Source organism: Pseudopipra pipra, chromosome 14 (genome assembly GCF_036250125.1).
Source record: "Pseudopipra pipra isolate bDixPip1 chromosome 14, bDixPip1.hap1, whole genome shotgun sequence".
Taxonomy (NCBI): Eukaryota; Metazoa; Chordata; class Aves; order Passeriformes; family Pipridae; genus Pseudopipra; species Pseudopipra pipra.
Window position 1 is genome coordinate 20,511,708 of NC_087562.1, and position 16,851 is coordinate 20,528,558.

General features: G+C 40.2%; 1 protein-coding gene across 2 annotated transcripts in view; it reads left to right on the plus strand.

Moving 5' to 3' along the window:
• CDH11 (cadherin 11) overlaps positions 1 to 16,851 on the plus strand; it is an 82,179-nt gene that overhangs the window by 24,039 nt on the left and 41,289 nt on the right. The window lies entirely within an intron of this gene.

The window sequence follows — 16,851 nt, forward strand, 5'->3', positions numbered from 1 at the left end:
GGGATGGAGCAGCTCTGCTGGGAGGAAAGGCTGGGAGAGTTGGGATTGTTCAGCCTGGAGAGGAGAAGCTTTGGGGTGACCTGACTGTGGCCTTGCAGGGCCTGAAGGGGCTACAGGGAAGATGGAGAGAGACTATTGACAAGGGCTGGGGTGACAGGACAGGGGGAATGGCTTCCCACGGACAGAGGGCAGGGTTAGATGGGATGTGGGGAAGGAATTCTTGGCTGTGAGGGTGTTGCCCTGGCCCAGGTTTCCCAGAGAAGCTGTGGCTGCCCCTGGATCCCTGGAAGTGTCCAAGGCCAGGTTGGACGGGGCTTGGAGAAACCTGGGATGGTGGAAGGTGATCTTTAAGGTCCTTTCCAACCCAAACCATTTTATGATTCTATGAAAATGTGTTGATTTGTTGCAATGAAGAATTTACAGTCAATATTTTCTGCCTCTGTGTTTGTGCAGAAGACAGTATACATTTTATGACTTTCAGAAACAGCTACAATGTTTTAAAAGTGAAAAAAATCATTACTAAATATTGATTTCATCAAAAGAATGGCTAATATGTTAAGGCACAAGCAAGTAGCTGCCAATGGAATTTATTCAACAGTCTTGCATTGACTTCAGCTGGAGACACATCAGGTCTGTATTAAACCGCATCAACTTAATTTCCAGTAATTTATTTTAGAATTGTATCTTTTAATAACACACTATGGATATGTTTAATATAAAAGTAATTTTGTATATATATATATACTTGATTTTTAAGGTATTTTTTAATAGAATTAGTTAACTTTTTTACAAGGATTCATTCAGTGAGAGTCATCCTGATTTTGCATTTGCAGTATGTTCATGTGACAGTTAAACACTAATATATTAATTGAAAATTAGTTAATTTCGCCAAAATACTCATCAAACACCTGTGTATGTCATCAGCTTTCCTCACCTCAGTAGCTTGCACAAGGTCACTAACTTGCATTGTTAGTGCAATTGTGTTTTTTCTGAGTTTTTCTGGGAGCCATTCAATGTATTTTGAGTTGTGTTGATGTGATGCACAAGTAATGTGATAACCTTCCGTTTCCTAAATGGATGTGCAATTCTTTGAGGAGCTTTCTGACAGGAATATTAGCAATGATGAGTTGAAAGTCTGCTGTGAATAGTTACACAAAATATGCCGTTTCAGCAAATGCAAAGGATAATCTGAATTCAAGGAAATATTTGCAGATATAGCATCTGAAAAGTGCATGAATGTGATAGAAATGTTTTAATATGAAATGAATATTTAAAGATACATTGGCAATATTTGCATAGGTTTTATAATTGCTCACGGGTGTATCAGGCTATCTTCAATATCTTGTCATGTGAAAGAGGAATGAATTAGTTAGGAGGAAGTAGATAAATGTAGAAACAAACTCCTGTTCTTTCAGAGGATTGGAGTTAAGTTTCCCTCATGCAACCAATTGTTGGAGTTGCATCCCACAGTCCAAGGCACAGCTGCTCATCTCTTGTCAGACAGGCAGCAGTGAAATCCTCTATTCTGCAGCACAATCACAGGGTCATTAGGGGTGGAAAAGATCTCTGAGACAATCCATTCCAACCCTCCCCCCAGCACCACCACCATGTTCCCCAGTTTCCCACCTGGCACACTGCTCTGAGCTGAGACCTTTCAGAAAACCCTCAGACCCCACAGGGAATTGTAGGATTCCCTCACAAATAGAGCCTCGCTGTTCCATACTCCTACTGTTATCTTTTCAGTTGTTTATACTCTCCAGATCCAGAACTGAATTCATCATTTCTTTGTTCTACTTGAGAAATTGATTTGTAGACTCAAGAGTTGAACGGGCTTTTTTTATTCACACTGGGGTACTTGAAATATTTGCACTGTTTGCCCTACTCAAAGATAAAAATGGACTTGTGTGTCTTGCCCTCTATCAAGAATATGAATTTCATTATAAAATTTCTTTACAATTCCCAGCTTTAATCCCTGTCCACCCTTGCCATTGAAGGCACCAGAAAGTTTGCAGCTGAGTCTTCCTGGCGCTCTTTGAATACACAGAACTTATTTTTAACCTTTTAGTTATTGTTACAAGCTGATGGCTTCAGCTCTCTAATTGCATTTCCTTACTGACATCTGGATGAGTCACACAGTCCCTTTTATTCATTGTTTTGTTATTTTTCCTGCACTGCTGATATATCTTTTGATCCACCCGGCTCACATATTTTTAAGCTTGGAATTCAGCTTCAAAGTTGGGCACTACTGCATTAGACTGTTTGTTTTCAGCTTCTAATTTTTATTTGCTGCATCATATGAGCATCTGACCAATATCTTTGCAGCTATTTCCATCAAGGACACAAAATTCTTTATACTGTGCAATGTGTCTTCTATAGTCAGGACCTTTCATCATTGTCTAATTCAGCTTTTAAGCACAAATCTTCCTGTTCCTAAGTGCTAAGATTTATTATGTGGAAGCTGAAAGTCAGTGTGTTTTTTGACTAGGTTTTCTCTGAAGTCACTGGTACTTTCTCATAGAGATCTGTGTTTGCCTGGTTGTGATCATTGCTGAGAACTGGATTCTGAAATTCAGATTTTACCTTCCCTGAATGCCTCGTGCATTTTATTATCAAAGAGTTTAGAATAAAAGGTAATTTTGGATAAAGGTTAAACATAAGTGGGTAACTTTCAGGAAATGTCAACTTAATTTCAGCAAAATTATAGAAACTTTTTTTGCAAAGCTTTGTAGGATGGAACGTGCTCTGTTTCTTAAGGGCTACACAGTTTGCAACATTTTGGCCAGTGACCTCTAACCAAATTTGGATGTCATTTTGGTTGAGAGTATGAAAGTTGGATAAAAGTAACTTGACCTTGAAGTTTTATTCGCATCTTTTATGTGTCCACAAAATTTGTAATGACAAAAGTTTGTCCTCTGATTCTTTTCAAATTTCAGAATATTCAATGCTTTTCCAGTCTATAATTGGGTTAAAATAAGACATATAAACAACTTTTATTCATCTGGTTGAGGGCACAGGCAATGACCTAACCTTGTCTGCTACCAGCTGATGAACCCCTAAGGAGGTGCATGTTGAAGTGTGCTGCCTCTTTTAAACTTCTTCATCCAGATGTTGTGTTTATTTGTGCAATACACTTGTTAAATTTAGATGTCTTTGGTTTTCCTCAGAATTTCTATAAAATTTCTCTATCCATCTCAATCATTCATACATGAATTTCATACAAATATTTTCAGTAAAATACGCTTGGGTTCCTTCTGAGGCTTCCCAATGTTGTTCAAAAGCAGAGGGATAGCTTGTCTGACCACTCCTAGTTCATACTGGTTCATGTGTTAGATTAGATATTAGTTAACAGAATGTTGTAGGAATGGTGTAATTTCTGGATTAGGTCTTCCTTTTAAAAACATGCTTGTTCTATATTTTGGGGGAAAAATATTTTTAACGAAGAATGGCTCTTGTATCTTTGTTTTTTGTGCAAGATCTTCCATTTCAGCTGCTTAAATTACTCATTTTAAATACTCTGCTATACAACTAATAGACAAGATTGTGATGTGTTTAATAGCATGGAAGGGGAAAGAGGGGCAGAAGCTCCTATGTTTGTGGGCTGTAATCACAGAATCCCAAAATGGTTTGGGTTGGAAGGGACCTTAAAGCCCATCCAGTGCCACCCCCTGCCATGGGCAGGGACACCTCCCACCAGCCCAGGTTGCTCCAAGCCCCATCCAACCTGGTCTTGGACACTTCCAGGGATCCAGGGGCAGCCACAGCTTCTCTGGGCAACCTGTACCAGGGCCTCCCTCACAGGGAAAGATTTCTTCCTTATACCCCACCTAAACCTGCTCTCCTTCAGTTGACACTGGAGGAAACAGGCAGTGAAGAAAAAGGGGCTGCACAGGCCTTACCTCCATCCCTGCTGCAGCTCAGTCCAGCTGGATCAGGGGTGTTCCCAGAGAGGTTTCGGGGAAGTTGAACATTGTACTGCCCTTTGTTCATGGCTTGAGACAAACCTCAGCTCAGCTCTCAGTGTGCAATGTATTTTTTTCTAACAGTGAGACATAAAGAGTGCCAGTAAGTATTGTGCCTTTGTTGGGAGCTGACTAGAACAGTGTTAGCTGAATAACAAGGCAAAGCCTTGGAAATCCCATTTTTCTGCTTTGCAAATGCACATGTACTGCTATTGAAACATGTGAGAACCCAATTAATCTCGTGGTTCAAAATGCCAAAGGTTCTGTGTCCTTTAGCAAGTTTGAGAAATAATCTTCATTTCATTACTCAAATGATCTCTTCTTTGTTGTCCCCTTTTCACATCTAAACACGCATCAAATCTGTTGGATCTGCAACCCCAGATCAGGGTATTATTTGTGTGGAGGACGGTAGAAAACATTGTGAAGTATTTCCCACAACCAGCTCAGTGGATAAGCTTCTGTTGCTTTAAAAATATAATGTGAAAACTATAATGAGAAAAGTTTGGACTTGGGCCAAAAAATTTAAAACCTTTATGATGGATTAAACTGTTTTGCAACTAAATACCACTTTTCTCTGAAACAACCCATTCCCTCATGCAACTAAATACTGCCATATGCTTAAATTCTTGCAGGCCTCCTAAGGCTGACCCAGAAGAAATGTCAACAAATGTTTGTGAGTCCTTGTGGCCTTGTAACATTTTCTTTAAAAAGTGAAGAATGGAACAGCAGGAGCTGTAACACTCCCACAGAACAGACATATGAAGGCATATGGCTAACATGGGAGCCTGCTGGCTCTTCAAAGCTTCCTGGTTTCATTCTTAAGGCTCCTTTTCCTTTTTTTTTTTCCCTCAAGACAGCTAAAGTTGTATTTCTGTTTCACAAGTTGCTCTGTTCTACTCAGAGCTGAGTTAGGAAGCCTGGGGTCCCACAGGGCCCCTGCTGGGCCATGGGAGAGGTGGCAGAGGGTTCTTAAAGGTGGCAGGGGGGAAATCCGGGTACAGTGGGATGAGGTGGCCCCTGGGACTGCTCCTGAGTCGGGATGTCCCTCCAGCATCTTTAGACTGTCACTCACCCGAGCTGGGCACGTCCCTGAGGGGTGTGCAGGCAGCCTTTCACCCCGGACACACAGGAGCCTGGAGAGCAGCCTCCTCCCTGCCTGCATAGTTCCTAGGAAAGTTTTCTGTATAGCATAACTCTAATGCTGACTCTATTTTTTAAAATTGCAATAAATTATATTTGCTGAAATGAACCAAGCAGTTGCACTTAAGTTTCATTGCAGATGTGGATTTACTACATTTAACTATGAGGTTTGAGTTTGCTGGTATGGGGGAAGGTCTTCAAATGCACAGGATGACAAGTTTTTTCAAAGTCAATGTGATTTAATCACAAAAACTTCAGAATTCTGATAGAATTTATGCTCCCAAATACCTTTGATGTTTTGGATTATTTTTCATCCTCCCTGTAAGTGTCCTTTCCTTCCATTATTATTTTTAATTGACTCAGTTACTCAGTGCTTACGATTGAAAGACATCCTACAGTGCCTGGTTTGCCCTGGTGCTGCGCAGATGTCTGGGCTTCCCTGCTCCCATCTACATTTATTCCTTTGATGCAGCTCCAGATCTTGCTCTGAAACTTGTGACTTTTGCTCATTTTTGTTTCAGTCCGTTGTACAGTGCTTTAAAGCACGAAATCTTGCCTTCTTGAATTACAACCATGTGTATTTCTCAATACCACAAGATATTTCTCCACAAAATATTCGGAAGATAATTTATGTAACTGCTCATAAAATTATACTATCTTGATGTGGGGGATTGTTGAGGTTTATTTTCTCATATGTGGCTGGGGAAGTTCCTGTGCCCTGAAAAATAAAAACATAAAACCAGGACTTGAATAAAATACAAAATATAAAAGGAAGAATCCAACATTTAGTGTGGTTTCTGTGGTTTATTCCTCATGCTCTTTCTCTGGGCACTGTAGTTACAGTAAAAGGAAAACAATAATGTAAAAACAATGAACATTTTGCATGAGATTGACAGAATGAATAATTAGATTTCTTTTTTTAAAAGGGAGTGGGAAAGCTTGTTATTGCCATTTGAAATGTCTCAAATGAATTTTCTGAAGTGTTCAGCCATAATTTAGCATGCAGAATGCTGTCTGTTAGAAAGGGCTTCATTATAATTACCATTGTTGTGAATACTGACTGGAGAATCAGCAAGGTGTTGAAGCCAAGTTGTCCACACTCTCAGGTAAACTCCTTTGGTGGCTTGTTTCCATAGAACTCAGGCTGACACTTTCTGAAAACAAAATAACAGGTTTGTTTAGGTATGTCGAGTTGTCAAGTGCTCACAAGTCTCATGAACTTGAAGATGAATCCAAAGACATGCATATCTATTTTTGTTGTACAAATAGAGAGCTCAGCAACTGCACATTAAATGTGTAACAGCCTTATTGTGGCTCATTTCCATGGCATACATATGGAAAAAGGCTGTTTCCCTGAAGTAATAACTCTATGGCTACATCAGTCCAGTTTTAGGGCGTCCAAAGGAGGGACACGGAGATGGGGAAGGGCCTTGATTTGAAATTGTGTGAGGACACTGAGGGCACTTGGTGTGTTCAGCTGGAGCAGAGGAGACTGAGGGGAGACCTCAGTGCAGTTCCAATTCCTGGGCAGGGGCAGAGGAGGGGCAGGGACTGAGCTCTGCTCTGGGGGGACCAGGGACAGCAGCCAGGGAATGGCTGGAGCTGTGTCAGGGCAGGCTCAGGTTGGATCTCAGCCAAAGGTTCTTCCCCCAGAGGCTGGTTGGGCACTGCCCAGGCTCCCCAGGGCAGTGGGCACAGCCCCAAGGCTGCCAGAGCTCCAGGAGGGTTTGGCTGATCCTCTGGGGCACAGGGGGTGACTCCTGGGGCTGGGCCTGTGCAGGGCCAGGGGTTGGACTGGATGGTTCTTGTGGGTCCCTTCCAGCTCAGGAGATTCTGTGATTCTGGGATTGTGAGAGTAAATTACTTACCTTCCCAGTGCCATTTTCAGATGCAGGCGTTAATTATTCTCTCCAGCTCAGTGGTGGAGCTGAGGGGCAGAGGTCACGTCCACAAAGCCTATTGTTGGCAGATGGAATCTCAGCCCACCAGAGCTACACAAACATGTTTATCATTGTGCCAAATCTGAATTAGCAGCTCTGATCACAAGCTCCTATGCCTCTGCTCACAGGAGGACGTGGTGGGTTGGGCACAGTGTGCTCTTCTAACCACATTTATTCAGCTTCAACTCAACTTGGAAAAAGCTCACATCTGCCAGAAATACACTGTGTAGATATTCCCAGCAAATCTGCCCGAGGCCACCCAGGAGGCTTAAGTTATGACCTAGAATATTCTTCCATCCCTGTCCAATTCACTTGAAAAGGAAAAATGTTACTGCTGTATGAAAATTATCCCCCTTATATTTTTTAGATAAGCTATTGGCAAACAGACTTTTCCATGCTTCTGTGGAGAGCCACAGTTCTGCACAATCATGGCTCCTTTCATGATTATAAAGTTATCTTTGATTTTTACTAGGCATTAGAATCATGGCATCATAGAAGCATTAATGTTGGAAAAGCCCTCCCAGCCCATGGATCCCCCCTGTGCCCGATGCCCCCCTTGTCCCCCAGCCCAGAGCACTCGGTGCCACGGCCAGGCCTTCCTGGGACACCTCCAGGGCTGGGGACTCCAAACCTCCCTGGGCAGCCCTTGCCAAGGCCTCACCACCCTTTCCAGGAGGAAATTCCTCCTCCTGTCCAACCTGACCCTCCCCTGGCACAGCTGGAGGCCGTTCCCTCTCCTTCTGTCCCTTGTTCCCTGGGAGCAGAGTCCGACCCCCCCCGGCTCCCCCCTCCTGTCAGGGGGTTGCAGAGCCAGAAGGTCCCCCCTGAGCCTCCTTTTCTCCAGGCTGAGTCGTCCCGTCCCCCCCCCCCCCCCTCCCATTTAGGTTATTGCCATATGCAATCTCCCTTTTTGACTGGATATATAAACACTGGGCATTCCTGGCTGAGTCACAAAAGAAAAACACTGAAACTTAGAGAGTAGCTGCATTTTTGAAATATTTTAAATAGTGGAGAGAGGTTCTCAGCTTTCAGCCAATGTGGGCTTGTTTGTTTATTTGGGGTGGGTTTTTTTTTACTTTCATATCATCCTCATATTTTTGTAGATATAGCCTTTTTGTTGGTTGAATATGAGTTTGCTAGATGATTGCTAGTGGTATTCTGGAGCTCTCTGTTATTTAAAGCCACTGTATAGCACCTAGGACTGTCTCCATCAGGCAAAACCCATCGATATAGTAATCTTTTCCTAATTATGCAGTTTTTCCAGAAGATGCAGAGCATTTGCTCTGTTATTATTTGGTTATGTGTATTTCTACTTCACAATCGTTGTTTTGAAGAAACCTCATAATGCACTCGCTCATAGCTCATAATAATTACACTACAGAAAATTAAAGCCTTGGTGGTATTTGGGAGGCATAATGAAGAGCATAAACATGTTAAATATTAATATCATTGACTATTCTGGTTAATTTGGACTGTGAAGTTCAGTGTTACAAGCACTTCATTACCTGATGCAGCTGAAATATGTATCTGTGTTTATGTTTCAGTTCTCAAGAACAAATTGTGAGGCTTGTTACCAAAAACAAATAACTCCATAAAAAAATAGAAATAAATTGTAATTTCTGGAGTGGAATACCCTGAAATGTAGGTAGTAGAAAATCATATCATTCTTGCTAAAAATATTGCTGAAATTCTGGAAATCTGTATGGGTTGTGAGTAGAAAATGCACACCAGGTATCGTCAGATGCTCCTGGTCTTTCCAAGTTCTTTGCTTACTCCATGATATTTAGATGTATCTCTAATTACCATTTCTTAAAAATTACATACTCTTGAGGATTGTATCCAAACACCAGTTGGTCAGTGTTGTTCAGTCCTGAAAACTGAAATGTACCACTTAAAAGGCTTTTTTTTTTGAATCATCAACGTTTAGCTTGTCTCTCTGCATTTTTAAGCTTTCTTTGGTCAACACCTAGAGACTGTTTCGTGGACAAATTAATGTGTTTGGCATTGCCTTGTCCTTTATTGAGAAGCCAAGTGTAATGTCATTTGAGGAAACACAAAAGAAAATGACAACTAGGAAAGACTGAAACAGGATGCCTTTTGGTTGACCTAAAATGAATTTACTATCCATTTTCCCTTCCTTCCACCCTCCCTAGAGCTAGACAAGCCATGACTTCTGCGAGTCTGGGAGGAGAATGGAGTAGGAATAGGCAAAGAGATGTATTTGGTCCAGAAATAAAACTGAATTAAAACTTTTTTTAAAAGCTTTACAAATGTTTGAAGAGTCATTGCTGCATTTGCAATAGGCTCCCCAGAATGAATCATGTATCTTCCTGGGATCACAGGGATATTCAGAGAGTTGAATGAGGCACACGGAAATTCAGAAACGTCAGATCTCTGTGGTGACTTTGAACAACTCTTCTTTTCTTTATTTATTAATAAAAGGAAGGAGGTAGGGAAAAAATGTCCCTGAGACCAAAGAGTTCTGTCTCTCTTGAGTCTCTTGGACAGATTCTGAACTATTCTTCTTTATGGTATCTCTGATGTCTCAGAATTGTTCTTTCTTGGGTGTCTCCAGTGGACTTGGAACCAGCAGGATGATTTTTTAGAACATTTATATAAAGATTTTTCGAAAGGTTAGTTGAATTTATTTTCTGTGCTGAGTGTCCCCTACAGCTTGACTAATGGGGGCATTCAGCTTATACTTGAGTGGCTCTCAATTTTTACATTTCTTTTTAGGTCACTAGAAGAGATTGATAAAAGAGAGCAGAAGAAAACCAGAGGAAAGAAATAGAGAACAACCTACTGAAATTGGTAGCAGAGAAAGATAATATAAATAGAGCCCCAAATGCTAGTGAAGACAGTCTGCTCTGGAGGAAGGATCTGGCCACTCGTGTTTACAGAATCACAGGATATGCTGAGTTGGAAGAGACCCACAGGGATCGTTGAGTTTAGTGGAAGAAAAGCACCAAAGAATAGTAAAATGGCAAGGGGAGGAAACAAACTAGAAGAAAAAAAGCAACTGTAAGGAAAATTTGCCATAAAAATCTTTCTCTGGTGACAAGCTCCAATCCACAGTGTCTGACATCTGCTGCTGGTGGAAGCTGAGTTCCAGTACGACTTAGAAGGCTTTGGAGCAACTCTGTTTTCCTCTTGCAAAGGGACTAACTGATCTGGGTTGCTTTGCATGCATAACATTTTTCCAGGAGAGGACTTATATGTACCTTTTACTGGTGGTGGTTCAAGAACACATTTGAGATTATCTGCTAGACAACAAATATGAAAAGTCAGGTTTTGGAGTACAAATGAAGTACTTTTCCCACATGTAAGGAATTCAAATTACATATAGCGTGGTACACAGAAATATTTGTTTATGCATGACAAAATGGTATATATATCAATTTTTGTGCATATATATCTATATAGGCATATATGTACAAAAAATATGTAGCTACTTGCTGTGGGTCCTCTTCTTCTAAATTTAGTATTTAGAAGAAACTCAGAGAAGTTGGAAACATTGAAACAGAGGGCTTGATTTATGATATTTAAAATGACAGAACATACCTGCCTCCAGGCCTCCCAATCCACTTGTATTCTTAGTACCTGGATAGGATGGGACTGGAGCAGCATGAAGCTAATTAATACAGACTTTATCCTCAAGGGCCTGGTGTTTGCCTCCAGGCCCTTGTGACCCAAAAGCAAGAAAAGGTTGATAAAGTCATATTGTACTGGGGGAGCACAGGATCTGGGTGCTCATGTGACTTGCAGGGGCTAATTTGTTCCTTGTGAGCCCACACAAACCTTTTCTGTACTGATGTTTAATTTGGCCTCAGATGGATGAGATTTGGGCTCTAGTGTGCAGTCTGTTAACATTCTGCAAAGCATTTAGATGTATTTTTATTTCTCATGAGAGCTCACAGCTACTCTGTTTTTAGTTTCATTTCTGCCATGATTTGTGGCCTTCAGCTCTCAATGTTCAGGATGCTCGATGACTTTTCCACGCACCGTGTTTGGCACCGGCCAGTGCCTCCTCTCCCTGCTTGTGGCTCTGCAACCTGCTCAGTGTTAGTCAGCACTCAACAGCGTGGAGAAGGGATGGGAATATCAAGGGGGAATGTTTGGGAAGAGTATAATGTAAAATCAGAATAGTTCATAAGAAAGAGAAGCAGGCTGTTCAAAACCTATTTGAACAGAACCTCGTTTGTGTGAAACCTTCTCTGCAGCTCTTGTGTTTTGTCCTTTTCTTGTGTGTCCTGCCTTCCACAAGTCGTCATTCTGAGTGGCAAGGTCCTTTCCTTCTGGAGGAAGGGACAAGATAGTACAATTCTTTGATTCAAAACCTGTTTTCAAGCCTCATTTTATGTCAGGTTTCTTATGTAAATTGTGTTGAAAACTTCGCTTCTCCAGGACTGAACTCAGAGCTGTGGGATACAGACATTAACACCTTCCTGCCTCAGAACCAGGAGGGGATAAAAATCATGTCAAGCATTCAAGTACTGAGGTGGTGAAAAGCAGAAAGAGGAACTCTTGCCTTGTCCCCGCATGAGGGACACCTTTGGCAGCTGCAGGTGCTGGGGGTGCTCCAGAGAGAACACAGCACAGCGCAAACACCCCCCAGGCTCTGAAGGGTGGTCAGTCAGAGTTATTTACCCCAGCCTGCTAGAAGACCCTGTAATTGCATGGGTATTTATAAGGCAGATTATACAAGATTACCTTTTTTTTCTTTCTGATGCAATTCTTGCTCTTTGTTTTGTTCTCTTCCTTTGCACCATCTTTCAGCATTACATGGTCATCCTCAAAGTGTCCGTAGAGATCCTGGTCATGCTCTAATTTCAGCTATGGACATTAATGAAGTGACAGCCTTAATAACCTAAGTTAACATTGAATTTGGTGCTGCTTTCAGTGGTGGAGTTGGACCAGGCGACCTCCAGAGGTCCCTTCCCGCCTAAATTATTCTAGGCTGCTGTGTTGGTTGCTGCATGTGGGATTCACATTCCTTGGTTTAGCTGACTCTATAAGTAGAAAAAGATTCTCCCGGAAGGTGATTCCCAGCATAAGCTTATTTAGATGCCAAGATAATAACTTGCAGGAGCAAATTATATACACCAAGGACACCGTTCTCCTGGTCAAGGCCCCCAGATCCATGTTCTCTAGCAGGACTAAATGCCTATTGTGCACTAAGAGACTTAAACTTCAGTGCAGACCCATTTTTTTATACCTGAACAGAGACTACCCACTATATAAAAATAGGGTGTGCTTGTGTGCCATGTAGTAGGAACTAGAATAAAACTGAGAGCTGGCAGGAAACAGATTTTGTTGAAGCTGTGTTCCTGAATTGCAAATTGCCAAAATGATCAGAATAACTTCATGTAAATTATATTTATACAGATGATACAGCTTCAGGAGAGAGGGGAGTTTGGGCACTGCACAGCACAGAATAGCAAACATCAAAAATGACATATGGGAAGTCAAGTTTAAACTTCATGTTAAATCAGAACTTGTGCATACATCTTTAGAACAGATAATTATTCACTGAGGAGAGAAGGTGACAGAAAAAATGGGGAAGCTCTGCACCCAAACAGTAGAGATCCTCAGCTGGCACATGGGAGCTCTGAATTCGGGTCTCTTTCCTCTGATTTTTACACTGATTAGTACATTTTTCATGTGTGGAATGTTTTACAGTGGGTCTTTGCTTACTTTTAGAAATGGCTCCAAGGTTAAGTGATGTGTGGCAGGGTCAGACTGCAAATTCATGGTAGAACCATGGAAAGCTCACATATTCCTAAATCTTGGGTTCGCCTTGTGAGCTTAAACCTGCATTATTTGTATTTTTAATTGTGTTAGGTGCTTTCTTTTTGCATTTTACCAGTATTGTTGTTGTTTATTGTGTACATTCTGAATATTTTAGTATCTGTTTAATATGCAGGTTATAAATACCTGTATTTTTGTAGTCTGGGGAAAAAAACCTCATTCAGCCACTCAGTCCATTTACCTGGGCTGTGTAAAAATGTTGTTTCCATATTGGATTTGAATAAGTTTGAATCTCTTCAGGTTTTAATTCAGCTGTACAAATGACTCTGGGACTTCGAATATGGTCAAGTACCCTTTGCTTGAGCAATAATTTAGATTGATGACGTTTTCCTTCAGTAATACTTGGGCATGGTGTCAGTTGTCTTTCCAAAAGCACTTCTCTAGCAAACTATAATTAAATAACTTTGTGTGGAAACTTGAGGCAATGAAATTCTGACTATGTTAGAAATGCTTTTGGAAGTGTCATATATACAAGATATTTTAGGGTCATTTCTGTGATAGCTACCAGAATTTTCATTGGGCTTGAACAAAGTTGCAATAATCTGGCACTTTTTCTTTGCAACAACTGATCCCTGATGCTTTTGTATCTCTCAGTAACTGGGACCTCAACGTACATAGTTATAAATCCACAGTTTAAATCCTTTGATGACTATGAGTAATTTGTCTCTATTTCATTAAACTCTCACATATGTTCCCAAGTTTATTTCTGTAATTGCTCTTCTGGAAACATTTAATTTTAGGAGCACATTGGATACAATTTTGCTCCAATCTGAGATCTTTGCAGATTTCTAATATTTTTCCTCTCTTTTAGTGATAATGTACCTGGGTCTTTTTTATAGAGACAAATGTGTCAGCAGCATAATTCCCTGCAATCAGGAAAAGGGAAAATGAAAATAAATAGAGGTTCAGGGTTGTTTTGGGTTTCCTTGATATAAATCTCATATTTTGCATGCTCTGTGATTGTATTAGTTTATTCACTTTGCCAAACAGCCCACAAAGCTGTGAATATTTATTTAGTGCTGTTCCTAATAGTTTTTCTAATAGGGAATTATTTTGCTACAAAGAAAGACATTTGTAAATGAAGCAGATAAGCCCTTTGGCAGACAAGGAGTGTTTTGTTCAACACAAGAATTCTATTGTCCACTGCTTTAGTTGTCAAGTGCCTGGGGAGCCCAGGATTTATGATGATGTTACAATGGCCCTTTCAGAGGGGACTCTAAGAAGCTGTGAGATTCCGTTCCTCTGCTTTTCAGACTTTCAAATCTTTTTATCATGTGAGAACAATGCAGGATTCAGCTGCTGCTTGGGCCCAGCACTGCCCATTTCACATCAGGCATTGTGCAGTAATTACCATAGTGACAATGCCTGGGGGGCCTTTTCCCCTCCAACCAGCAACATTTCCAAATTGTTGGAGTTGTCACTTTGCATAAACCAGCTCTGCAGCCACGGCTTCTTTTACCCCCCCAAAAATCTTGTTGGGCTTGGTTTGATTTAAAGTGCCACTGTGGCAAATCTATTTGGGGTATTGGAACAGTTTAATTGAGGGGTTTTTGAGTTTTCTTGTAATTATAGTTGGGCTTTGAAACAGCCTTCTGTAAATACAGAACTTGGGGCTTTTTTGGCTTTTCTCCCTTTTGTAAAGGTTATAGAGTAATTAGAACTACATTATTGAAGGCATATTCAGCTGTGGCAGAAAATAAGAAAATAAAACCATATTATACAGTAAATAATAGGCATCCGATAAATAAAATAACGATAGTAAATAAATAGGTATCTGATACATAAATATCAATTAATCAGCTAAACTGTTTTGCCTGCTATAGTAATCATTCAGCCGTCTTAAACCACGTTTTTCATGAAAATTGATATCTGGAGGAGTTTCTCCTTGCTTGATGTTAATATGAAGATTTACCTACTTCAAATAATGGTTAGTGCTACAAAAAATATTGATTTGTAAGCCCTGATATCTGTTGAAATGCAGTGTAACTGAAGAATGGAGCCTGTACTTGAGAGTAAAATTATTATTTGTTATTTGAAGCTTGGAACAAGATGATCTTTAAGGCCCCTTCCAACCCAACCCATTGTGTGATTTACGTGGTCACTTCACTGGTGGTCAGGTGTTTGCACAGGGAAAAGCTTCACAGTGTAGCAGGCCAGGTTGAGGACTGGCAGGATTTTTATCAACCATTTGCTGCTTTTAAGAGCAAAACCAGAGCTCATAAAATTAGACCACAGGGATATGTAAGAGATATTTTAGAAATACTTATCCAAGCAACTTCAAATGCCTTGAGCATAAAGGAATCTTGAGCTGCAAAGTCATCCATAAAGATGTTGTTGTCTGTAAAGACACTGAACAAATTATCAAAATGAGAGAGTTTATTCAGTTTTAGTCTTTCTTTTCATTAATTCATCTGAATTGTGAATTAGTTACAAAGGGTCCTTTTTGGAAAAAAACAAACAAACTTGCTTGCAAAATGAGCATAGTTTAAAATGCCATAGGTACTTCATAGCAAATTGCATAAATGTGTTGCATGTGTGGAGTATTTTTATAAACCAAGGGATTTTATATTAGTGACTCAGTCATCACACAAATGATTATTTCATAGAGCAAAATTCACTTTCTAGGAATGTGATTTTTTATAGAACATGAGCCCAAATTTTTAAAACAGTAAGTCAGCATATCTGCAGCCACGAGTGGCCAGAGAAGCCACATGATTTTATTTCTTTCCTTGGTGGAATAAGTGTGAAATATGGTTTTGCAATATTGAATATTACCTATTCAACCAATGCCTGCCTATTTTGTTTCTCTACACTTTTGCTGGGAACTTTGAAATTTGGCCTGTGCTGCTGAACTGGTTTTTTGCAATTAAAACTTGATTGCTTTAACGGGGGTGAAAAGTGGGTATAAAACGGAGGATTGCTATAGACCAGACAACAGTTAAACACTGAAGAAAATTACTGACTTCGGTGTATCGACTCAAGTTGCAGAGACTATTTTTCAATAATTTGTCCTAGAAATTTTCAGTTATTAAATCTGAAAGTACTGGGGAATCCACCCTGGTTTCCTTGGTGAGAATGAATCTTAGTCCTAGAATTCATTTAGTGCTGTTTAAGAATCTATCAAGGTCTCAAATGGGCATCATAAATACAGTGTCTACACCAGAACTTAACAATAGATCACACTGAGTATTTCCATGGCATTCAGTCACATTAAATATATTTTATTTATATTTTACTTGTAGAGGAACATGTTCTCAGAAACACACGGGGTGATGAAAGACTGCTCTGTGAACTGAGCATTCTTAACTTACTCATTTAAATTCGAGAAAAGACTTGCCTTACCTCCTAAGAAATGACTCAGCAGGTTTCCTTTTGTTTCTGCACACTTTTTACAGCATGGCTGAAATTCTTGACCCTTTTGGGGAAGAATTTTAACCACCAAAACAAGTATAGATGAACTTCTTACAGGCAGAACCATCTCTTGCTTGTTTCCTTGCTTAAAATGCTTTAGCCTAGATATTTTTTTTTCCTACTGTAGTACAGTTCTACTTCCTACAATAATTGACTCCCTTCTCCATCATAATGGTAAAAACACTAATTTTCTAATATGCCTTCAGAGCACTTAGAAATGTTCAAAGCACATTTTGTTGGTTGATGGCATCTGCAGCTGTTACTTTTCTTCACTACAGTGTGTCTTGTGTTGGATAATGTTCCCAGAACAGACTTTTTCCCTAGAACTCAGTTTTTTAGGATTTTTTTCAGGAGATAAAAAATATGTGAAAGACTTTTGATATGACCTCAAGCATTTTAGTTATGGGAACATTCTGGCAATAGTTTGTTAAATGTCCAAGGCCAGGTTGGACAGGGCTTGGAGCAACCTGTAGTAGAAGGTGTTCCTGACCATGGCAGGGCAGGATTTGCTTTAAGGTCCCTTTCAACCCAAACCATTCTGTGACTCTAAGGTGAAGACTATTTACTAATTTTCTCCTTGAAATTACAAGAAG